The sequence below is a fragment of the Lissotriton vulgaris genome, chromosome 7 (assembly GCF_964263255.1).
Source record: "Lissotriton vulgaris chromosome 7, aLisVul1.2, whole genome shotgun sequence".
Lineage (NCBI taxonomy): Eukaryota > Metazoa > Chordata > Amphibia > Caudata > Salamandridae > Lissotriton > Lissotriton vulgaris.
This window is the reverse complement of record NC_141695.1, coordinates 186,142,627-186,169,338: the sequence shown is the minus strand read 5'-3', so window position 1 is coordinate 186,169,338 and position 26,712 is coordinate 186,142,627. Positions and strand designations below refer to the sequence as shown.

Genomic DNA, 26,712 nt, shown 5'->3' with positions numbered 1-26,712 from the left:
CTTTACTTTACCTGAGCTGCCGCTCCTTCCTGCAATCTTCACTTCACCCCTGCTCCTCTTCGCCATGGCGCGCCTGCGCTCCTCACTTCACCGCCGCTCCATGTCCGCCGCTCCTCGTCATCACGCACATCGCGGCCAGCGTTACGTCGCGGCCAGAGCAGTGTCACGGCCGGCGCTACTTTCAGGGCACTACTTTTTTTTTAAAGTTATTTTTTTAAATGTACGTTTTTTAAAAACTTTTATAGCCTATGTCCATCTGCACACCCTGACAATTTCTACAATGTATCGGGTGTGTGGATTGACGCTGTGGTTCCCGAGTTTACCTGGCTCAAAGATGCGTGTTCTAACTTTATAATAGTAGTATAGATATATATATATATTACATTTAATTTGTATTTTAAAGTTACATTAATTATTTAATAATTTTAGATTTATTTAATTATTTTAAGTATGTTTAAATTAATTATATTTATTATTATATTACTTTTACATTAATTTTAAGACATTTAAAAAAATTCGATATTTTGACAGTCTATATTTTTTACAATCGATATTTTGGAGTCGATATTTTTGTACTTACCTGTTTGCAGATAGGCAGTCGATATTCTGGCATTCCATATTTTTACCTTGATATTTTTGTAGGTCGAAATTTTGTCTGTCGATATTATGTGAGTGATCCCGTGTAGTTGCCAGCATCAGCTACTCCCTGCTGGCTGGCTAACTCTCACCCGACACACAGCCAGCACAAGCATCACTGGATTGGTGGACCTGCCATCACATTCTGCCGAACCAAGTATTGACTCTTCTCCTTGCACTGTCACAGGTGATCAAGGATATGCCCTTGGATGATGACACCCCTCCGAGACCCGGCCACATCCGCCCAGAGGAAGTACAATGTGGCCCACATACGCACCAGGGGTATCGCTGAACGCACATTTGGCGTGTTGAAGACATGTTTCAGGTGCCTGGACGGCACAGGTGGGCTGTACAGCCCGGACATCGTGTGCAAGCTGACAGTTGCGTGCTGTTTGTTGTACAACATCTGTGTTCGCACCAGGGCCCCATGGATCTCAGTTCCAGACGTACCGGCCGTTGATGGCGGTGATAGGGCAGGTGGCCCATATCCCATTGCAGCAGCGGCAGGAATGGCCCATAGGAATACCATCATTTACATTTACTTCTCATGAGCAAGTCACATTGTGACAGTCCATGGCAATCAAGCAACAGTAGAAAATGTCCAAATGCACTGCATGTGTGAATAAAACATACCTGCAGTTTTCAGCTTGTACTTGTACATTTTGATTTTACTTTTCTCTGCGATTTGAGATGTGATTTGGCAGGTTGTACACATTTGCTGAACCAGTTGTGTCCTGTGATCAAATGTGGTGGGGGTGCTGTCTGTACCATGATGTTGTCAATGCCGGAGTGCTCTCCTACTTATGTGCGTAAGCTGCAGGGTATGTGTGATATCCTGCAGGTCTGATTTGTCTGCCACTGGTCTCTTTCGTGCAGTGTGCCTCTCGGTTCTGTTTTGCCACGGTGCTTGGATGTTGTGTTGTACATGTTGTCTTCTTCAGTTGGCCAGGGCGCATCCCTGGTACTCCGCTGTTGATGACATTTGCTCTGTGGCATTTTCTGTATGCTGTTCTTGTACTATTTTCCCCATTGTGTCTGGGTATTGCTGCCCTTGCGCCGATTTGTCACTGTTTTCTTATCAACGCTTTTGCCCATCGCAGGTTTTTTCGCGTCGGGGTGTGTCTTTTTATCTCAGTCGAAGAAGTTGTTCTGTCGCCGACATTGTCAGCGTTGTCGGCAAACTATTGCATGCTACCACCGTCTTGTTAATTCCACATTGTCATAGAGTTGTTTTCCAGCGATGTGCTGCGGTGTTGAAAGTTGCGTTACGCCACTCTTGCAGTAGTTATCACACGTTCTTGTGAATATACCCTTAGGTGTTTCATGTATTAAATTAGTGAGTTTAACGTGCTTATGCCAGCGTAAAACATGCTCCATTGGGATGTGGCATTCCTTGTTCGTCTCTACTATGTGAGTCAAACATTTACAGTAAATGTTATTTTAAAATTCAAAACATTTAAAAATAGTGTATGCATTTATACATAGTATTATTCCAATATGTAAACTTACTGTTGTGTTTAAAGCAGTTGTCATGTTAGGGTACAAATGATCAATGCAATGTAGGATAGACCCATAATGTGGTTTCTCTAGTTCTAAAGAGTTGGGGCCTCATTTATGAGGCCTTGCGTCAGTTTTGCGCTGCTGATGCGTCACTTTTTGTGACGCATCGGCGGCGTAAAACATGCGCCTTGTTGCGCCATATTTAAAAAGTGACGCATCTAGGTAGATGCGTCACTTTTTAAACCCCTGCGCCACATTATACCTGCGTCAGGTATAATGTATGCAGAGGGGGCGTTCCCCCGCAAAAAGCCTCGTAATAGTGATGCAGTGAAATCTATGAGATTTCACTGCGTCACTTTTAGGACGCTGTTGCGTCAAAATCTTGCGCCTGCCTCACAGCAGGCATAAGACTGACGCAAGCCCTTTCACATGGGCCTTTCCCCATGTGAAAGGACGCATTGCTGGAGTTGCGTCACTTTTGTGACACACTTCAGCAATGCGTCACTTTTGCGCTTACAGATACGTCAGAAATACTGACGTCTCTGTAACTCCTTGCGACATGATGCGTCATACATTAAATATGACGCATCATTGGTGTCGCAAGGAGTGCGCAGTGAAAAGTGACGCATCGTTGTTTTCACGCAGCGATGCGTCACTTTTAATAAATAAGGCCCTAGGTGTTGTGTTCATGTTATAAAAGCCGGTAAGTCATCAGGATGCATATGCATTACTTTATTAACATAATGCTTTTGTTTATATGTCATCTCTTATGTCCATAATGTAGTGTAGATAATATGCTTCCCAAGTATTAGCTTACTTGTATTAGTTATGTAAGACTGCAATAGTACAAATTAGGAGGCATTGCTTTCCTCATGAAATGGTGTTACATTTTTCATGCCCTTGATGATACTGTGCCTGCATACTTGTAGTCATGTTTATCAATTTAAAAATTTGTTTTATTTATTTTTAGGTTTACTTACCTGTTCAAGTCCGTAATCCATACATTACTACCCCCCACCCTGCCCCTCCCCACGTCACCGTCCGACCGGTACTCCCACTACCGGCCGCGGCTGGATGTAGGTGTAGAGTGGATTGCAATGAAAGCTTGTTTTAAAAATATTGAGTTAGCAGTTACACGAAGAAGAATAAAGATGTGTAATATTCAATCAATAAATCAAACAGGATTTGTTAAGTGCTGCTTATCATCCTTGCCGATATCCAGGCACCGGGGGTGGGAGTTGTTGCTGCTGAGTCCTTTAGTCAAAAAGGAGAAGAAGGATGCAATCCATTTGTAGGCTTTCTCTAGGATCGCCATTTGGTGGAGTCCATGCAGGAGGGTCAAGTGGAACATGGTGTCAAAGGCTACAGAGAGGTGGAGGAGAATCAGGGTAGTGGTTCGTACCCTGTCTAGGAGACTCCTGATATCATCCGTTGCCACAATCAGGGTGATTTCGGAGCTGTGATTCGAGCGAAAACTTGATTGGGAGGAGTCTAGTAGGTTGTTAGTTTCCAGGTGGGTGGTGAGTTGGAGGTTTATTGCTTTCTGCAGAATTTTAGATGGAAATGGGAGCATGGAGATGGGACTGTAGTTTTTGAGGACTTTAGGGTCCACTGTGTGTTTTTAGAGGCTCTTCCACCCCTCTGGGAAGGTGACCAAAATGATGGATTCATTGTTGATGGTCGTGAGTTCCTTGCTAATGGTGCTGTTCCCCAGGTTGAACATGGGGTGAGGGCAGGGATCTCTGGGTGTCCCTGAGTGGATGGTGGTGATGATGGTGGTGGTGGTTAACTGCTCAAATGCAGTTTCCCATGTGGTTAATGAGGTTTTGTGGGGGTTGCATGGAGTGAGGGGTATGGTTAAGGGGGCCTACAAAGGAAGGATGCAGTCAGTTGGGTGTAAAAAGCGGGCTAAATAGAGAGAAAAACAAAGGTTAATTGGGAATGAAAAGGAAGGATGCAATCAGTTGGGGGAAGATAAAGCAGTGAAAAAGCTGGTTACAACCAAGATAAAAAACAAAGGTTTAAAGGGCCTGAAAAGAAGGATGAAATTAGTGCGGGGAGAAATAGCGGGTTACAAAACAGAAAAAATAAAAGATTATGGTGACCTGTAAAGAAAGGGTGCGGTTAGTGGGGGGAAAAAAGTGGGTTAAACAGAGAGCTCAGGGAGTTCAGTGAAACTGCTGGTGGAGTCAGCAGCAGGGGAGAGCTGGCTCTGGGGCTCAATTGGGTTGCACTGCGAACTCCGTTACATAGGTTTCTTGGGGGGTAGGGCACTGGGCAGAGTCAGCAGGTGGCAGGAAGCAGGTGGGAGGGGGAACACGAGGGGCAGCTTTGTAGAAAAGAATTGGGAAAAAGAGAGATCAGCTTGGGGAGAGAGAGAGGCTAGAGCAGCCATTTAAAAAGAAAATGAGTTTAGAGGGAGTGAAAAATGTTCAAAGAAGCCTAAAAGGAAAAGCTTTAGAGGAGGAAAAAGATCTTAAGGGGGACAGAAAAGGAAGAATGCAGTCAGTAGGGGGAGAAAAGTGGTTTACAATGGAGAAAAGCAAGTTGAAGCTTAGAGAAAAACTAACGTTAAGAGGGCCTGAAAGGTAGGATGCAGACTTGGGGAGGGGGGGGGGGGGGGGAGAAGTGACTATAACAGAGAGAAAACAGAGGTTAAGGAGCCTGAAAAGGATGGATGCAGTCAATGGGGAGAGGATGTAGCCTAACAGTTAGGGCATTGGATTTCAAACCTGGGGAACCGTGTTCGAGTCTTGGCAACAACACTCGAAATCCTGTGATTCTGGACAAATCATTTAATCTCCCCGTGCCTAACAAAAATGAATGTGTCCTTATGTAATTACTGTGCTCATGTAAGGCAATCCGATACCTGATTTTGGGTCAAGTTTGCTCTATATAAAAATTCGAAGAAAAAAAAAATGGGGTGAGAAGATCGTCCACCGCTTTTCCGCCGCAGCCGCCTTACGACCGCAGCGGAAAAGCTCTAATATGGAGGCGGTGTCTAACAGACACCGCCAGCCATATTAGGATGGGGCAGAACATATGCCTTTCCGCGGCGGCTTCTCCGCCATGGAAAGGCATACGGTGTTTTCTTTGGGGGCCTGTTGCGGGCCCCCAGGGTGACGGGGGGTTGAGGGGTGCACATGGGGGGTACCTATGGTACCCCCCTGCATTTGCATGCACAAAGCGCCAGGCTCCGCGCGGTGCCTGCCGCTTTTTGCATGCAAAGCATGCATATTTAACCTTGCGGCGGGTGCTGCTACAAGCAGCACCCGCCGCAAGGTTAAATATTGAGGATGTGACCGCCAGGGTGGTGGTCACATCCTAATTGCACTGGCGGGAAGGCCGCAGCCCCTGCAGACGTTCCCTCCACCTCGGGGGTTGCGGACGGACGCAGGTCCGTCCGCGATCCTAATCGGCCCCTATGTTGCCACCAAAAAGGAAGAGCCACTCAGGTAAGTTTGTTTAAACCTTACTTTACTTGGAGCCACAGTCCGCCGAGTAGCCAAACACCTTAGTTCTTTCCAAACGCGTTTCGGGTAAGTTTTCCCTTTGCAAATGGCACATTTTTCCTGCGAGACTCAGTTCGTTATTTCACCACCTTTGTAGTGGGCGTGGCCAACAAGGCCTTCTGGTAGATGTAGTCCATTGTCATATAAACTCAAAGTGAGGAGGTCTCTGCTTACTGTTGTTTGTCACAAGTATAACACCGCAGTGGGACAGGTTTGGGTCCTGCACCATCCGTACCATGTTTCTTCTGCTGCAAGTACGGCTTAACTCTCTCTTAGGAGAGACTTCGGTTCACGTCTCACCGGGACCGCTGTTTTGCGGCGGGGCTTCACCGTGGCTGTGGCCAGCCGCTTCATATTCCAAACAAAGTTTCCACCAAAAATGAAGAGCCACTCAGGTAAGTTTGTTTAACCCACACTTTACTTGGAGCCACAGTAATATATATACTGATTTGTAAAAAATGCATGTTTTTATTTAACAGAGTGGGAGATATAGTGTCCTAGACACAGTGGAGCCTTTCTGGCTATTAAAGATATTTTGCATTTGTTATTATTTGTTACATATGTGAGAGCGTTTTAGAATGTTACTTGCACATCAATATCATCAATATGCAGGTCCTAAAAGTGCCTGGAAACACTTGTTAAGAGTGTGTTAATTGGCAAATGGTCGTGTATTGTGAAAATATGTTAATGTAATGAACCCCAATAGCTGCATCTTGAAGGGCGTGCCTTTAATGGCATCCTCAGCTGCAAAACGTAATATATATTTTTTTGGGTGCATGTGTTTTTTTATACGTCAAAGGCAATTGGGTTAGTATGCCTTCATGTCTAATGATAATTCTTTATTTTGCTTAATTCCATTTATAACTCAATTGTAAGGATTTGTAGAAGTGGTACAAAGAATTATGTTTTAAATATTCATGAACTTTTAAATGTACAATGTTGTAATACAGACATAATTATCAGCATTCTGTTATTATGGGGTGCTGTGCAAGGGGAATTCGTTTTATTAAAGTGCACCATGCACCTAGTAGCCATTTCAAAGGACCCTAGTTTGTAAAAGAACATATATTGCATAGGCAGTAGTGGTGCATTCATCTGGTGGTTGCTTTAAAGGCTTCTCGCGGATTATATTGCAACAAAGGCAGAGTGCATGTAAAAGCTGTTTACAATTAATTGCAAGTGTGTTTTAACACCACAGTATCATTTGTATCCAAATAGTGCTGAACAGTATTTTTCCAATCCAAAAATGGTGTCAGCATGCTGCTACTTTAAAGTGCTTCGCATGTATTATATTGTAACTGCTTGAGTAGTCTGTGCCATGTAAAAAAGAAATGTAGAGTAAAATGGCGACCCAAATAAACTGAGATGAAGAAAGCTAAAAAGCTAATGCATGCAGACTGCTTTACTAATCCGTGCAATTGAAAGAAAGTGAGTAACAACAAATTTGAAAATGTAAACATTAGGGGGCATATTCTCAAGGAGCTATTGCCAAGTTAACAGCACGTTATCTCAGCCAAAGTCTCAATCAAATTATCACCCCATTCACAGGCTGCTGCTGACAGCCCATAGCACCAGTTTACCTGCGATAGCAGCCGCAAAAAACATTGCCACAGATGACCGCCACAACTATCGCTAATGAGATGCAGAGTAGGCATTCCCATGCAAAACATCTGCGAAAACACCACTCCGCAACATTCTCAACAACCAGCTAGATCGGCGATAAGATCACAAAACAGGCGAGACACGCGTTAGCTGCAGGAAATTAACACCTGCTCTGAACTGGTGCAAAGTTGGACCACAGCCTGCACCACAAAATGGAGCCCAGCCAAGAGCCACAATTGAAGGGCAACTGATGCCATGAAGCCACTGATCATGCAGGTCAGAGTCCCAACAGGGCCACCACCCCCAGGACCCCCCTCCCTGGGCATCCCCCCTCCTGGCCAAAGACATGCCACATCAACTACACAGATTCATGTACCAAATAATCCACCTGAAGTCGCAAAATCACATTTGGTGACATGCATGTGTCATCACAAAAATAAGCATCACACATTCACCTTCGATGTAACAAATTAAAATGTATTCAAAGAAACATAGAACAGAAATGAAGACACATGGTGGGTCCCCTCGGAACAATCCATAGGTCACAGCCTGCAAGACAACAATCATGATGAGAAGGTGTGTATTACGCACATCAAAGGAAAGAGAGAGAGCAAAGGAGAGAGAGAGAGAAAGAGAGGGAGAGAGAGAAAAACGGACAGGTAGGGGGAGAGAGACACAGATAACAGAAGGGATGGATAGGGAGAGAGAGGGCCGACAATGCTCACCCTGGCCACACTGCTCAACTGCTGCCACCGGTGTGTCTCCAACCACGTGCCGGTATGTAGTGCAGTTCACCAGGTCACACATCTGAAACAGATCTGTCATCTGAAACAGAGTCCAGATACATGAATGACAAAGTACATGCAATTGCATACCCGCCTCTGCGCACTGAGGCAGATACACCCTAGCCCCTACCGCTGCCCAGCAATGCATGCCTGCAATGCGCACCCAGGCCTCACTGCTCACCTTCCGCCCTTGGTGTGTGGCAATGGGGGCCCATCATGTGCCGTTGCAAGTCATATGCCCGGGGCCCATGGACATGGCACCGTCCACATCATGCAGCAAAGCTCCGCAGGCCACCAGGTCTCACATTTGATGCTAGGTCTTGATTTCACCATGGCAGAGGACATGCCAGTGCACCCGGCATCATCTCAGGCTGCACACCCGCTCAGCCCTTGAGGTGCCACTAACTCTGTGCACCCAAAGTCACCATCCCATGGCGGTGTGCCTGTGCCGGCCGCAATGTATCCGGTGCCACCAAGTCTGTACCCCAAAGTCATGGACCCGGTATCATGTTGCGAACACCATCATGTCACCTCCCATTCTGGGGAATGTGATGTTGTAGGGCCCGAGGCCCTCATACCTACATTAACACCACACGGATGCACCCAGATAGAGAGTGGAAATGTTGTCGAGCACGTGCGCCCGGCCAACTTTATTGCCAGGATCAAATGTCCTTTGACGCGTGTGCTGGATGGGTGTCAGGTGGGTGTAAACTAGCCATGAGGGAGTGGCTATGTCATGCTGTCAACTAGACCTGTGAGCAGCAGATCACTATAGGGAAGACAAGGTACATTTATCGTTGCCATCCCCCCCCCCCCTGTGAGTGTAAGCAGAGTGGGCTGGCCTGGCGTATGCCAGTGAAGCGTAAGGGTTTGTAAATGACCCCGGGGCCCTGGGAGTGGTTCCGTACAGGGCTGGAGAAGGAAGTTACTAATGCGTGTGTCCCCGTTGTTGTGTCAGCGCCACCCGGTCCGCATTCAGCAATGTGTCACCCTGTGACCCCTGTTTTACAACATGAACCATATGGACATAAGAGGAGTTCAGTGAGCTTATATTTATCCATACTTCCAAACTTGAAAGACCATAAACATGACACATGTGTTAAATTGAATGTTTAATGCACATTCAGTGGAGTGTTGTATATGGAGCAAGACAGGGCCATGCAAACTCCACATGTTGATGTTGGCCCGTGGAGGGCCAGCCAGAGTCCTTCAGGGAATGACAAGTCCAAAGGTAGAGGAAGAGTTCAGTCCCCAGTCTCATCACTGTGTCATTGGCAATCAAACAGCATATGGCAGTCCATGTCGAGGTCCAAGGTGAGTGTCACAAAGTGCATCGGGGGACAGTGGAAGGTCACGATGCAGAGGCCAGAACCAAGCTGAAGCCAGCCCTATGGCGGAGATGCATGCTACTGTGTCCTTCTTAACACGAGTGCAGAATCATCTGCATCTTCCCTGTTTCATGTGCCTCACGTGTGGTGGTGGTGTTCTATCTCCAGCACTGTGTGGCAGTGACACATCAGTGGCCAGAGGTGGAAGGTCTGCCACACTGTGTGGCACAAACACTTCAGGGGGCGGAGATGCGGATAGAGTGGTAGCAGCAGCATGAATCAGCGCCAGGCCTTGTTGCAGCAATGCCATGAGGATGGTCCTGAGGTCATTGAGGAACCCAGCTACCTCTCACTGGTGTGCAGCCGTGGCAGCCGCTCAATCCGCATTCGCCCGCTCCATGGTCTCCATTAACCTTTGCATGTTTCCCAACTCCCGTGTGGCATTGCTAGAGCCACTCTGACTGGACAGTTGTTCTATTCTCTGAGTCAGGGCTCCAGCGATGTCAGCCATGGTCCATTGGAGAGCATGGAGCGGACTGTGGGTGTCCGTTAGGGACCGTGAGTGGTCCCTGATGGAAGTCCACCTGCACCTGGTCAGCCAGATTCTCCTGCCCCCCTAACACATGGCCATGTGTTCTTTGTGGGGGTCCTGGGAGACAGCCATGGGTGCTGCCTGCTGTGAGGTCTGTGCAGGGGGTGGGGTCTCCTCATAGCAACTGGGCTGCCCAGGTCCTGGCAGTGGGCTGCGTAGGCTGTCCATGAGCAGTTGGAGGGCGTCAAAAATTCGAAGCTGTGGTGGTCCTCTTCGTCTTCAGGAGGTGTTAATTCTCCCTCTGCAATGTGAAGGTGAGATGCAGTTTAACAATGTGTCCACATGTATGTTGTCGCATTGTACATGTTTTCATACAGACAGCATGACTGGGTACATTGTGGCTGTTTGGGAGGAGCTGCCTATTTGATGGGGGACAGTGGACATTTCAACAACAGATGTGTGTGTGTTTGTACTTGTACATTATCAACTCACATTTCCCTGCAATGTCAAATGTGATTGGCCAGTGTCTGCACCCAAGCGGCACCAGTTGTGTCCAGTGTTCTGTTGTAGGTGTTTTGCGGATTGTGCCATATCGTTGCAAATGTTGATGTGCTCTTCATGTGATGTGTGCACCACATTTTGGGGGTAGTCGCCCCATAAGCTCTGATTTTGCTGCCCCTTATCCCTTTCATGCGGTGTGCCTTTGACTTCTGTGCTTGTACAGTGCTGACATGTTGCATACTTGGGTACATTGATCTCTTGGTGGCAGTTGGGGGTCTGGGGCATGGTTTGTCCGCAGATGTTCTCTGCTTAATTGTGCATGTGTGCCATTGTGCTCATCTCACCCCATCCACCCAGGCCCTGGTCTTTACTTACCCTGTTGCTGTTGTATCCGGTCCTGTTGGGCAGTGTCCGGTCCCCCAACTCTTGCCACGGTCTCCCCACTGATGACTGTGGACACCATTTCCTCCATGTCTTCCAGCTCCTCCAAGAGGCGCTGGGCTCCCACCTTCAGTCTGCATTGCTGCCTTCCGGTTGTTGGCGAGTTTCAGCTTGGTTTTGCACTTGACATCATTCCAGCGCCTCTTGACCTCTTCCATTGTCCTCTTCAGCACTCTGACTGCATTCACCTGGTCCACGATGGACAGCCATAGTCCATTTTTTTGTTGCCAATGATACAGTGGAAGTGACAAACAGTTGTTGATGGTGTTCAATCACCTCTGTTATCAGGATCCTGTTTTCCTGCGGGCTTAACCTTTTCTTCCAACTATTCTTTCCTTGCCCTTCCTGACCCCGAGGTCCCAGGCTGGTCCTCTGAGGGGGTTGTGGGGTTCAGGTTCTCCTCCGTACTTGCTCAGGCAATGTCCATTGTGCTTTGCTGTTGTTTGGCATTTGTTTGTTGTTTTTTTTTCAACTTTCATGGTGAATGTTCCCGCCTGACGTGTGTGAATTGCAGGCCTGTAGCTGGTTTTCGCTGATTTATGTATCGCGATTGGGCTCATCGCAGCTTTTTTTGCATTTGTGTTTTTGCATTTTTGCAGTGTGGCGTTGATTTTAACGCGGTCAGTTGACACATTATCTGAAGACTATTGCATGATACCGCCATGTTGTGAATACTTAGTTAACAAGGCATACATTTCCTGCAATAGACTACGATGTTGAAAGTTGCGTTAAGTTGCTTTTGCAATGGTTATCACACGTTCTTGAGAATATCCCCCTAGAAATGCCAAAGCAATGCTGATTAGCAGTGCTTTTCAAATCCTGATTGATGAGATGTAAAAAGCAATGTCAATGCAAAATAATTAATTAATTGCAGACACTAAAAACTAAGGGGCATATTTTCAAGGAGTTACCACCGAGTTATCGGCACTTTATCGCAGCCAAAGTCGCGATACATTTATCACCCCATTCACGAGCTGGTGCTAACTGCCCATAGCAACAGTTAACCTGCGATAGCAGCAGCAAAAAACATTGCCACAGATGACCCCCGCAACTTTCGCTATTGATATGCAGAGTAGGCATTCCTGTGCAAAAATCTGCATCAACACCACACTGCAACATTCTCAACAACCAGCCAGATCGGCGATAAATCCACAAAACATGCAATATGGCACATTAGCAGCAGGAAGTTAACACCTGCTCTGACATGGTGCAAAGTCGCACAACAGCCTGCAACAGAAAAGGGAGCCCAACCCAGAACCATCCCTGATGTACAACAGATGCCATGGAGCCACTGAAGATGCATGCTGGACACCCAAGAGGGCCACAACTCCCACCGCCACTGACCCCAGGACCCCCCCCCCCTCGGCCCCACCCAGGGCACCCCCCGTCACACCCAGACCAGGACACTGCACATTAAAAGCATGAAAACATGAACAAAAGCACCCGCCTGATGTCGCACAATTGCAACAATCAACAGACATGTGAGCACTGAAATCCTGATTCATACATTCTCCATTGAAAGACCAAACAAAATGTCACATTTAAATTTGTCACCAAACAACTATTTTGAAGAGCCATGGCGGGCCATCCCTGGACAATCTGTGACTCACAGCCTGCAAGACAATATCCAAGATAAGAAGGTGTCTCAGGCACTCATCAAAGTTCAGGGAGAGAGAGAAAGAGAGAGAGAGAGAGAAATAAAGAGAGAGAAAGAGAGAGACTGAACAAGGAGTGCAAGGCCAATGGGCCTTTAGCTCATGCAAACATGCCAACAGCTGCGTGTGTCTCGAAATCTGTGCATCCCAAATCACAGGCCTGGCATCAAAGTCAGCGTGAAGTCCACATCACATTTAAGAAATGCAAGCAGTAGTCAGACTAAAATCAGGAATGGAAGCTCCTTTGTCTCAACAAACCAGGCTGTAGGCCAACTGAGCCCCCGACCTTGGTCCTGAAAGCAGCTGGCACACCCTGCGTGAGATACCATAGCAGCCTCCAACAACTCCCACACCACTAACTGCACTAATGAAACACCAATTTGCTCACACCCCACACACACTTGTTAATGCAGAACCTACACCTGCAAGAGATGCCCTTGACACATTGGCTTAAAACTACCCATACATCCAAAAGTTGCACCCACATATGACTCATTGCCCAGAGCTGTGGCATATCGTCCACCGAACTTCCCCTGGTCTGAGGAATGCCAGTGCCACGAGGCCAACAAATGCAATGGAAGGCATTCTCGGGCACATGCACAACCCCTGTCACATGGAACTGTACCGTGCACAAATGCTGCATCTGTTGGGATCCCCGCCAATGGCATTGTTGCAAATCAGTTTCCGTCTGAGTTTCCATCTTGCCTACGTCACCTGCGTCCAGCCCTGGTTCCACTGTTGATCATGCTCATTCGAGTGACTCATGGAGGTCTGCCTATCTGACGTAACGGTAGCGGAATTGGATTATGACCTCACAGTGCACCCCCTGTTGGCCCACGAACAGGAGTGTCACCGGGATAGCCGTGCATGGAATACGCTTATGTTTGTCGTATGTGCTGGCAGTTGCCAATGGGAGATTGCACAACTCCTCATGTGCAGTGACCACATCGAGGCGCTCCCCTATTGGGCTATGCTGCGGATGGGGGAAACGGCGTATACTGAGCACATCTGCCCGGACCCTTTAATGGATTGGCTCACCCTGGTGTTCCTTAAACCTGACAACGACGTACTATTTGAATACATTGCACATGAAGCTTCGCTGGCATTCATGGACAAGTAACTACATTCCTGCAGCCGCATCAGATTGTAACCCAAAGCACAGGTCCCAAAACCTTGTTGCATCATGGAGAATGATCAAATATCCCACCACAACAGAGGACATGTCTGCCTTCATCTAGACTCTGAATGCATGTGTTTAGTGCTACGTGTTTGCACACACACCTGTGCAAGGTGATGCAGTTCCATGGTCAGAGCAGCACAGTGTCGTTTGGCAACGTTACCAATTCGTACACACTGCGGGGGGAGAGTACACACATGGCAATGTAGCATGACATGTGACCTTGTCGGACCCTTTCATCTGATCACTGTCAGCAGAGCAGACATTTGGCGCAGTCCGATGGCAGAGCACTATGCAGACCCCATGGGCTGTAAGTCATGCCCCCTCACACGGGGCTATGGGCAGATGCCAACCAACACATGACTCGTCCAGCAAGGCAAGGTGGGCTGAGACTGTTGCCATCCGTAATTATTGGTGTTCATTTCTGCCTCCCCATTTCCTGCACCTTTACATGTTCCCATGCTGCATGTAAGTGTCTTAAGCAAGTCCCAGCATGTTGTGGTTGTTGTCTTGTCCGTACATGCCAATAAATTCTACGCAACTTCAATGGTGTCTAACTGTGATGACTGTTGATTAGATTGACCACTCGTGTACCACAATGAGCATCGTCCCTTCACAGGGAGGGTCTGACGGATGCATGTACAATGGGGGTGGGTCCCCTTTGACAGCTCCACCTCTGTGAGCCAGACATCGTTTTTGGATAGTTGCTGGCAGCCCTATGCCCTTACGCATCTTCAGCAATGTGAGTATGGTGTCCAACCTCTGACCACGTGGAGCAATGTCATAAATCATAACAGAATGTGTCCACACAGATGTGTGTGAGTAGGTATGCACTTCTGGCCTGCTACTGATTTGGTTATTCCTACACACAGCCCTATTCAATACATGGATGTGTGACTACGCTGGGGGATTGTGAGATTGTTGTTAATGTGCAATGAGGACACAGCTAGTACTCACCTTCACAGTCATCCAATTGCCAATGTGTCTCAGGGATAAAAATGCGCATGGATGTCATTCACCAGGGTGTACCTTCTTGTGCAATCATTGTCCCGACATCCAGCCATACTTTCATACGTGAGTGAACATAGTCATGACACATCTGTATGATTTCAAATGTTTTATTCACATTCTGGTGAATGACGGAGCTGGAGCTGTACATGGCGATCCAAGCCCACATAACATGGAAGCCTAGTGGCGGGCCAACCAGAGTCCCTTGGGAATTGAAAAGTGATTTGGAAGAGGGAGAGTGCAGTCCGCAGCAGGTTTGCAGTGTAATTGTCTAGCAGTGAAGATATGGCAGTCCATGTCAGGGTCTGGGTGGATGTCGCATAGTGTTCCGGGGGTCATTAGAAAGTGTTGTCCCATGGCATGATACATAGGGCAGAACCAGGCAGGGACAGGCCATCTGGCGGTGATGGATGCTACTACCTTCTTCCTCACACAGTTATTATCATCTACATCTTACTCCTCTGATACTTCTTCTGTGTCTCGTGTGTCCGGTGTGTGTGGCGGTGTAATGGCTGCATCACTGTGTGCCACTGACACATCAGAGTGCAAAGGTGAGGGGGCTGCATCACAGTGTGCCACTGACACAACAGGGTGCAAATGTGATGGGGCTGCATCACTGTGTGCCACTGACACATCAGGGTTTGAAGGTGATGGGCCTGCATCACTGTGTGCCACTGACACATCAGGGGTCGGAGAAGTGTGTGTCAAAGTTCCAGCTGCAATTGTCTGGGACTGGCTCAGAGACAGCAATGGCAAGATGATGAACTGCAGGGCATGGAAGCTCCCAGCTACATTTTGCTGGTGTTCAGCCATGGCAGCCATAGTTCTAGCCTGCATCTGCTCCATGGTCTCCATTGTCCTCCACATCTGTGTCAACTCTGTGCTGTCATCCCTGGTGCCTGTCTGACTAGACAGTTCTTGTATCCTAGTGCTGGCCCCAGCGAGGTCAGCCAAGGGTTGTCGGTGAGCATGGTGTGGACTGAGGGTCTCCGTTAGGAACTGGACATGGTCCCTGATGGAACTCAGATACCCACGCATGACATCAAGATTGGCAGGCACGAGCTGGAAACCCACACACAGCTGATCGGCCAATTCCACCTGGCAACCCAACACACAGCATTGAAATTCCATGTATTGTTCCAGGGGTTCCTCGGAGACAGCCATGCTGGTGTGTGTTTCCTGTTGTGTGGTCTGTGCAGGTGATGGGGTCACCTTGAGGCAGCTGGCCTGCCCTGCTCGTGGGGCTGGGGTGCAGAGGCTATCAATTATCCGTTGGAAGGTGTCTTGACATATGGGCAGGCTGTCCTCTTCATCAATACTGATGGGATTTGTGTCTGCTCTGCAGAAACTGTTATTTGTCCCTCTGCAATGTTAAGGGGAGTTGCAGGTTAATCATGTATGTTGACGCTTTGCAGATGTTTACAGACAGACTGTATGACATGCACATTGTGATAGTTTTGATCGAGCTGGCTATTTGATGGCAAACATTGGGATTTTCGACTACATGACGAATGTGTGGTAGTACCCGTACATTATCATCACAAAGTGTCAGGCAATGCCAGATGTGAGCGGACAGTTACTACGCACAAGCGGAACCTGTCGTGTCCTCTGCCCTGTGGTGTGGGTGTTGCACTTTGTACCACATTGCCGTCATTGCTGATGTTCTGTAATTGCTCTGTGTGTGTGCTGCATTGTGGGGGAGTTTCCCCTGCAGCTCTGATTTTGTCTACCCTTATCCCTTTGAGGCACTGTGCCTTTGAATTGTGTGCTTTTTGGGGGCTGAAAGATTTGCAACTTGGGTCATATGTGCTCTTGAACAGATTTTGTGGCTTGTGCATTGTTTTTCTGCTGCATGTATTTGACTGCATGGGTTGTGGGTGCACGTGGATATGTCAGAGTGTGATTTGTGCACCATGTCAGGTATTTTGGCTGCTGCCATGCTATTGGTTATGCAGTGTCACTTGCATGGTCAGTGTGGCTCACACAGCCACTGCTTTTCTGGATTCATCACATGTGCATGGCTTGGTTTTGTCGTTGGTGATTTGGAGGGGAGCCATATGTGCACATGGTGGACGGGGGCCTACTTGGTGTCTGTATGTGTGCTGTAGTGTTGCAAGTGTATCAGGGACATGTTCCACAGTCATTATGCATGTGCAGTGTGCTACACATCATTGTGCATGTGTGCCATTATGCTCAGCTCCCCCATTCCACAGTCCCTGGCGGTTACTCACCCTGTTGCTGTTGGTTGAGCTCATTTCTAGCTGTGTCCATGACCCCAACTCTTGCCACCGTCTCCACACTGATGGCTGCGGCCACCATTTCCTCCAGCTTATCCAGCTCCTCCTGTGGCGCAGGACTCCCACCTCCAGTCGCCCTTGCTGCCTTCCTGTTGGTGGTGAGTTCCTCCTTGTTGTAGCTGTGCACTACATGCCAGTGCCTCTTCACCTCCTCCATTAACTTCCTTGACACTCCGACTGTATTGACGTTGGTGACGATGGACTGCCATATTTCCGTTTGGGTTGCCAGTGCCGCAGTGGAGGTAACGAACAGTTGTTGATGGTGTTCTGTCACCTCTGTGATGATGATCCAGTCTTCCTGAGGACTGAACCCTGTCTTCCTCTTCATCTTCTCCTTGCCATTCCCCGAACACGGGGCGCCATGTTGGTCCTCCGTGGGGCTTCTGGAGTTCGGCTTGTCCTCTGCACTTGGTCTGGGTGCATCCATGGTGCTACGCAGTTTGAATTGTTTTTTTTGTTGCTTTTATAGTACATTTTCCCGCATGACTAGTGGGATTTGCAGGCCTGTCGCTGGTTTTGATTGATTTAGGTATCAGGCTTTGGGGCATTGCAACAATTTGGGCATTCGTGTTTCACAATTTCTGTCTGTCGCATTGGTTTTTACGCGGTTTTACGCGGTCATTTGGCGCGATATCATGCTGCTATCGCAAGTTGGCGCTAGGTTAGAAATTGGACGTTAAGATGGTGTTATTTTCCTGCGATGGACTGCAATATGCAAAGTTGCGTTAAGCTAAATTTGCGATGGTTATCACTCCCTGCTCATTGGACCCCCATCGCTTGCCTCGGTCACTGATCCCCTGTTAAATCCGACGTTAGCATAATATGTGTTCCATCTTCGCAATCCTTGGTTTAGCTTCGTAGCGTTATCATGGTTTCGCATGGGGCTACTATTATTTGTGGCCCAAAGTCCGTTGCAGCGAAATTTCGTGCGGTCATTGCGCAGTTTTACTACTATTAGTTTGGTACCCATGCCTTGTGCATGCGGTTGTACTTGTTTCAGCCTTATAACGCATTCATGTTGTCACACAGGGCTATAATAATGATATCATGTTGCCTTGTGGGGCCGGAGTTTACCTTTAGTGTTACGTCCTTTATGGCCAATTCTCGCTACAATCTTGTGGTTTCACCAGTCGTTGGCACTCATTCCTCGTGCATGTTATAGTTGTCTTTAATCAGCTGCGCCTCGCAACCCACAGCATGTGATCTCCACTGTCCCCACACCTGAAACGTTCCTTTCCTACGCAAACAAAGTGTGGTACGCAGTTCCCCAATGTGGTATACCGAAGAAGAGAAAGGAGGGGCCAGGTCCCCGGGTAGAAAAAGAAAGGAAGGAAAGGTGGAGGGGAATCCTCCCTCTCGGAACTAAAACCCTCACACACCCAGCAAGCTAGGTGTCATGCCTACTCATCTGGGTTTTGCTCCTCGTCAAACTGGTGGTGCAATGTCTGACGGGCACCCAGATGGGGCTCTTTAACGGAGATCTCTTGTCCCTGCCAGTTGGTGCATGTGGGTGTGAGGGTCCTAGGAAAGTGGAGATTTATGGGGGTAGTGGTGATTAAAAAAGGGTAGGTAGTCCACTACGTGACTTTATTGGTGTTGAAGGAACTATAATATATATACTATTGGACTATACTCACCAATAGCCCATATACCTTATTCATAAATAATTAGTCAGTCGGCAATGGAGAAGGTTCAATCGTTTATTCTGCAGATACAAGCCCTGACAGGGGAGCATCAGTCTACACGATCCTCGGAGGTGCGCAGAGGAGACTGACTACATACAAACAGGGCAAAGCATGTATAGATTTCACACGTAGCACGATGTCACCTTACTAGGAAAGATACAACTTGTCGGTGAGCCAGCAGGAAGACCCATATAAGACACAATTGATTGCTAGTAGCTAGGCCTAAGCTATTCCGGGGGCAGGTCAGTAAGGTGCCTCCCTTTCTATCTGTAGCTCGGGGAGTGCAGGAAAGGGCTCTTTTAGAATGTGCGCATCCCAAAAGAAGGGCAGGTGTGACCTTGGGTTTCCCTGAGCTACAAACTAACGAGTGGAGCAGACAGCTAGGTCTGTCATTGTGGTTTTGTGTGGAAAGCCTAATCACGTGATTTCAGGGAAACAGTACTTGAAGCAGAGAAACGAAACAAGACTCCGGTCATACCAATAGGTTTAAGCAGCACTACAGTGAATCATTCCCAACTACAATAATACAATGCGAATAATGCTATGCTAACGTGCGGTTCTAAGGTTATATTGTATATATTAGGCCAATAACATGTATTCATCGTATTTATATCCCATCAGACGGCCCTTTTGGCCTACTATTAGCCAATATAACTAGTTTTAATCTACAAACACTCCTTCATCGATCTGCATAAGATCTGAGACCTCCTTCTGTATCATTTGTTTGTCAACTTTAGCCTGTTGAGAGATTTTCAGACGGACGTTATTTTAGCTGCACTGAAAGAACAGCAAGCCGGGCCACAATGGAGACATAGGCAGCAAGTAAATATGACTCCAAAGGCTCCAGCAAGAATCATGAATATTTTCCAACCCCAGGTAGACAAAAGACCCCAGAACCATCCACTAAGGGAACAAGTCCCATTATCAACATGTGCTTCACTAGCTAACCGGTGTAGTTTCTGAATTGCAAGGTGTATGGTAGGTGCTGAATCAGGAATGAAAACACAACAAGAGCTGCCGATCACGCGACAGACTCCACCCCTATCTGCCAGGATGACGTCAAGAACCATTCGGTTCTGGAGCGAAACAAGCCTCGTAGCCTGAAGCTCGACAGTAATATTGGTCAGAATCCCAGTTGTGGTCTGAACCACATTTTCGACTATTATCAACAAGCGTCTTATACTACGGCTATTGAAAATCGGTCCCCAGAAAGGAGTGAGACCTTTGGAAATATCTTCAAACTGTTGTAAGGAGGTGTCAGTCTGATCAGTACTATCAGTATCAAAACTCCTAATGCTTCTATTAGATTCTATCTCCCGTCTAACTAGTTGATGTGTCTTATGATGATCAGATGTGGTAATATAAACTGGGGGGTAGAGGAGTGAGAGGTAACATTGCCCTGCCCACCCCCGGGGAAGCCAGGTATATGCGTTTTCACCGCACACAAAATATACATTAGGGGGAGTAATCACAGGAGGAGTACTGAATATATGCAAGGTGTAAGTATAATTAAATCTACTGCGTCCTATCTTAATATGACCTCGTCCCTGTATGCAAAAGGGGGAAGTGCTATTTATGATGGGAAATGGCAAAGCTTTGTCATTAGTGACATTTCGTTCTTTGAAATGCTGAAAATACATGGTGGAGTTGAAAAATTTGAAATCCTGCATTTCCTCTTGTAGCCAGGTATCCTTTTTATTTTCAGTGTATACATTCATACAAGCATTTGGGTCCAAGGATCCCTCTCCTCCATTCCCTTCAGCATCAAATCCTTGGCGCCGCTCTATATATTTCAGAATGGCCTCATAGTCCTTTTCAGTATATATCTTAGGGTCAGCTACATAATGAGAATACATCAATGACAATATTTGGAACTAGGCTTCACAGCTAGCTAAGAGAGACAAGGGCAGGGAAATGAATAGTTCATGTTGATGCATTACTGACGGAAGTAACCCACAGAACCAACAATTCGTCTTGTTGGTAGTGCTATGGGTCTGATGTAACATGTCAAAGAAAACATTTTTTGCATAATTCTCTCTGTGTCTAGCCTTATGTGGCGGTAGGGAATAGAAGAGATGTTATTCTGGGGCAGGGGTAGTTTTTAGCAGTTTTTGTACAGGGTGCTGAAATTCTAGATACACAAATACACACATTAAAATCACCGTTATTACAACAATAAAAGCAACAAATGCCACCTTCACTCTGGTGGTCCATCCGGAAAACAATTGCTTATTATTGATATACCGTCGAGGGGCAATTGTTCGCTCATCCTCTATGATAAATCGGGCAAAAGGAAACATGCTCTCTATAAGTCCAAATTCTACCTCGGATCCTCTCTAAAAATCCAAAAACTAATCTTTGTATCCACAAAGCACGCACACCACCAGAGGGTTCTTCTTCCTGTGTCCGTTAGAGCCTCACAGGCAGACTCCTATCGTTCATCAAAAAGAACAAGCTTTATATTCCAGTAGTACGACCGCAGCCCTTAACTCAATCTTTCTTTCTGAACAGAGCCATTTAACATAATGATCCAAGTCTAGTGTCTCGCTTAGTACCCCAGTGATTCTATCCGACGTTCCTCAACTCAAATGTCTGTCTAGCTCCTACCATTGGGAACTTGGGTACCGCGCTGTTTTCGGGGCCGCAGGTCGTATTTGCAACGGCCAGGTTGTTCCTGGTCAGAAAACAATTCTGCTGCAAGGGCATCTGGTGCATTCAAAACTTGTGGTGCCTTAGAAATGACAGCCTCCACTGATTGGGCTGTCTCACTTTCAACAGTGGGCAACACCTCACTCAGTTGCCCTACTTCTTGGGCGTCTGAAAAAGGCACAAAGCTTTGAATCAGCTCTCCTTCCTGGCTCGGAATTCCTTCTCGATTTTGTTGATCAAACGCTAAAGACAGCGGCAGGCGTTTTAGATGACTGACATGGATCCAGTGTTTTCTTCCATGCACTTTCACTGCCGTTCTCGTCACCAGGAGGATCTGATAGGGCTCCGACCACCTGGGCTCCAAACTCGATTTTTATTGGTAGTTCTTCACCAATACCCACTGGCCAGGTTCCAATCGATGTCCGGGACCCTCCGGTAGTGGCTGCAATGTTACCGATACCTGTTGATGAATAGAACGCAGATTTTTAGTCAAGGCGTACAGGTAATCTGTCATCAAAGGGTAATCAATATCCCTAAAGGATCGAGGCCTGGGGACTCCCCACACATTGGCGGGTCTGCCAAAGATCACCTCGTAAGGAGACAATCCAGTTCTAGTGTGAGGGGTTGTCCTTAAAGACAATAGTGCCAACGGGAGTGCATCAGGCCAATTTAATCCAGTACTCTTGCAGATTTTAGCCATTTTTAATTTTAGTGTGCCATTATATTTTTCAACTACTTGGGCTCAAAGATTCCACGGACCTGATAATTCTCGCCTCAGTGCCTATTCCAATCATGGGTCCCCACTCTGCAACTCTGGGCAATAGCTTGCTTAATCTCCACAACGGCCCCCACAATGCTAAGAATGCCTGGCCTCCACCTTGGGGGTGCCCAGGAGTGGACACCTCACAGGGAAAGCCAGGATGGGTTCCACAGCGGTATTCGTACAAGCGCCTTGAGACCCTTGCGGGTGAGTAGTGCGCTATACAAGTATCAATTTACATATATCAATTTATATTTTGTTTTATCTGCAATCCTTTACAAACTCTCTATACTAGCTGAGCATTAAAATGAGGCCCGTTGTCGGACCAGATGACACGGGGCAAGCAATATCGGGGCAAGTACTCTTTAACCAAGGCTTTAGCAGTTGCAACTGCAGTGGCTTCTTTAGTAGGGTAGGCTTCAACCCATTTGCTTAAAGCACATACCACCACTAATACATATTTTAAATTATTTGCTCTTTCCATCTGAATGTAATCAATTTGTATTACCTCAAAGGGCAAGGATGGTGGTGCAAAGTTTCCTCTCATAACAGATTCTCTACCTCCAGGATTGTGGCGTAAACACACTGGGCAATATTTCACTATATGTGCTGCAGTTTTTGAAATGTTTGGGTTGTTCCATACTGGATCTAATACGGCACAAATACCTTTCGCGCCTATGTGGGCTGGACCATGGGCCATAGTCACTACAGCATACACTAATGCTTTGGGCAGTAACCATCGCTGCTTTTCAGATATATCTATCCAACAATCATTCTTATCTAGTTTCCTACTTCCTGTTCCCATCTCTGTATTTCATCTATTGTTGCTTCCTTCACTCAATTCACATGCTCTTAGCGAGGGTATTAGTTCAGCTGCCTGGGCTGAGTGATGGGAAATCCTTGCAGTCTCCACCACCGTTTATAATGTCGTGACAGCATAACCAGCTGTCGCAGTGCCATCTGGTAACTTAAAACAAGAGCCATCCACATACAACTCTCCTTGAGGTTCAGATAAAGGGATGTCAGTAAGATCTATGCGTCCCTTCGTTTCCTCTTCTGTTCTAAATATACAATCATGGACGTCGTCCTTTTCATCGTTTGAAGGAAGGGGTAGTAATGTGGCTGGGTTCAGAGTGGCACATCTTTTGATCGTGATATGGGGTGCAAACAAGGTTAGCTCGTACCCTGTCAATCTAGCACTTGTAAGGTGCTGGGTCTTAGTTCTGTTCAAAAGGATATCCAGAGCATGTGGTACCATGACTGTGAGATATGTATTCAATACTATTCCCTCTGATTGCCGGATGGCCACCGCAACTGCAGCCGTGGCCCTCAGGCAACTTGGGAGGGCTCGTGCAACATTATCCAAGACTGATGAAAAAGTCATGCAAGTCAAAAGAATGCACAGGGTCTTTGCTTCCCACCAAAACCCTGTGTTAACACTGAAAGTGAACAACCGTCCACCTCGTGCGCATAAAGTGAAAAAGGCTTTCGGTAATCTGGAGTACCCAAGACAGGTGCAGAACAAAGAGCAGACTTTAAAGAATCAAAGGCTTCTTGACATTCATCCGTCCAGGGTAAAGGTTCATGCACATCTTTGGTTGTCAAATGCAACAAGGGTTTAGAGAGAAGGGAATAGTTAGAAATCCACTGCCGACAGTAAGAGGTTATGCCAAGAAAAGCACGAACATCACGTCGAGTACAAGGGACAGACATGTTAGTTATTACAGATTTTCGCTCTGGAGTCAATCGTCTCCCCGCTTTCAACAGTAAGTGGCCATGGTAGGTCACTTCCTGTCGACAATACTGAAATTTAGACAGGGACACTTTATTACCCTTCTCAGCCAAATGTTTTAATATTTTAACCGTGGCCTCCTTGCAGCCTTCCTGCGCGTCGGAGGCCACGAGGATATCATCCACATACTGGATGATCGTATTCCCTGCTGGTAAAATTAATTCATCAAGAACTGCTTTCAAGGCTTGACTGTATATGCTGGGACTTTCTGTATAGCCTTGAGGGGCGCGAGTAAATCTGAAGCTTCGGCAAGCTAATGAGAATCCGAAGATATGTCTGCTATCAGGATGAATTGGAATGCTAAAGAAGATATTCTTTAAATCTATTACTGAAAAATACTGAGCTGTAGGGGGAATCATTGTCAGAATAGCAGTTATATCAGGTACAACTGGATATTGCGGGTCCACAACTTTGTTGACTTCTCTAAGGTGATTTACAAAACGATATGTATTCTTATAATCCTGGGCACCGTTAATTGGTGTCTTCTTCAAAATCGGCAAAATTGGGCTGTTACAAACATTAGCAGCTGTCTCCTCCACCACTCCCTTTTGTATGAGGTCACGAATAATATGCAACAGGGCCTGTTCACCTTCTGGTGAAATTTTATACTGCTGAATGCGGGTCAGCTGGACATTAGGATTCAAGGTTACTGACACAGGGGCTATTCTTAACAGGCCAACATCGGTATCTCCTGTAGCCCACAGTGTCTGAGGAATCATAGAGAATTCAGGGGGGTGGCTTTAATTTTTGGCAAAATATTGGGCTGCATTCGGGGGTGGTTTCTGCATTGTCATTGCCCCAGTATCCACTAGAAAGTTTCCCGATGTTCCCAACAGTTCCCCTTGTACATAAGGTCCCTCCCGGTCAACTGGTACTGTAAAGTGGCCCCCGCTCTGTCCTTGGCTGTCTCATGCATAATCCCGTCCGTCATACCCATCATCCCTATAGCCACAGAGGGAAATCTGCCTTCCAATGCCCTTCCTGTTTGCAATAGGAGCATTGATTTATACCAATGTTCGGGGGACCTTCTCTACCTCTTCCTGCCATTGCACCCCCCTGAAATGAGCCACACCTTCCCCGTCACGCGCTCTGTCCTCTGCTAACTTGCTGCAATAGAAGCCTCGCCTTCAAGTCCTTAGTCTTCTTTTCTGACTTTTCTTTGCTTTCATTCTCTCGATGTTCATAATATTGGGCCATACTGAGAATTACTGACGGGGCAGCCGTAGTCCATCTGCTCTCGGCTGCTTGGAGGTGGGACATAACTTCGGGGAGTAAATTCGTAACAAACCTATTTACAAACAACCGTATCCCACCTTCCGTTGATAGGTCTTGCCCACTAAGGTCTATAAAGACTTTCTCAAACCTGGTAAAGAAATCTGACATGCTTTCATCCTTTTTCTGTCTACAGGCGGTTAATTTGTCCCAATCAACTTTTCTAGGAGGGAGGAGGGTCTGCATATAGGTAATAATCTTAGCTGGTACTGCTAGTACCTCATCCCTAGGTTTTTCTCCAGGCTTTTGTTCTTTGTCTCAAGTTTTTAATTGGTCCCATGTCCCTCCCAACTCGGGGGCATGGTCCGTGTCATGTATTTGTCTCCAAATGTCTACTGGGATCAAAAGGCCAAAAAACAGCTCGATATCGGGTATTGTCATGATAGCAGAATTGGCGGCCTCAGTCAATTCCTTATAGTAAGCAGTTGGATTTTTACGGGGTCGAGGAGCTGAGCTTTTAGAGTAACTCAACGGAGGCGGTGATTTTAGCGGTGCAGGACACACTCAGGGCCAATGCAGATGCAGACGTCCAGCAGGCTCTGATACTGCTCGACTTGTCGGCCGCGTTCGACACGGTTGATTATAACATCTTACTCAACCGTGTCGAGCAGGCCGGCCTTAGGGGCTCTGCTCTGAGGTGGATCGCATCTTTTATTGATGGCGGAACCCAAGCAGTACAACTGGGAACATTCACGGCTACCAGACATCACTCCATTTGTGGGGTCCCGCAGGGCTCATCACTCTCCCCCCTGCTATTTAACTTGTATCTCCGTCCCTTTTTATTTTCTCTCAAAAAATTCAAAGTCACAGCGTACAATTACGCTGATGACTTGCAACTGGTATTCACTCTCAATACACCTGATGCGGTGACTGAATTTCAGAAGACCATGAGGCATATCCAAGGCTGGATGAATGATAACCACCTTAAGCTGAACCCGGGCAAGACGGAACTACTCTTGCCCGGGAAAAGCGTACCCAGCTGGGGCCCCCATTTCTGGCCCACCGATATGGGAACTCCTCCTGTCAGCTCCGCCTCAGTAAAAAGCTTGGGGGTCACTTTAAGATCAGATCTGTCGCTGCACTCTCAGGTAGGCGCAGTGGTGTCAGCAAGTTTTTTTCAGCTCCATAAAATGAAAAAAATTGCTCAGTTTCTCACACATTCTGCCCTCATTCAAGTCACTATAGCCCTGGTGCTGTCCCGTCTAGATTTTTCAAACAGCATTTATTTAGGCTTACCATTGGGACTCTTGAGAAGACTCCAATTGGTCCAGAACCAAGCAGCATGACTCATAACTAAACAACCCAAGAGGCACTCAATTAAATCAGGCATGAAGGAGCTACACTGGTTACCTGTAGCCCAGAGAATAGCTTTTAAAACCTGCTGTATAACTTTCAGAGCCTTAAACAACTGTGGACCAATTTTTATTAAAAACCTAGTGACAAAATATGTCCCCACACGACACCTCCGATCTGCCCAGAAAACACTAGTGGTGGTGTCTCGATTCAAAAGGAAACGACAAGGGGGCAGCTGCTTTCATCACCTCGCTGCCACCCTTTGGAATTCGTTACCTCCACCACTC

The 26,712-nt window shown here is 47.0% G+C and overlaps 1 protein-coding gene across 1 annotated transcript in view; it reads left to right on the top strand.

Annotated features, from left to right (window-relative positions):
• Nucleotides 1-26,712, top strand: part of LOC147701153 (sialic acid-binding Ig-like lectin 14) — a 297,336-nt gene that overhangs the window by 171,235 nt on the left and 99,389 nt on the right. The gene's annotated exons all lie outside the window — the stretch shown is intronic.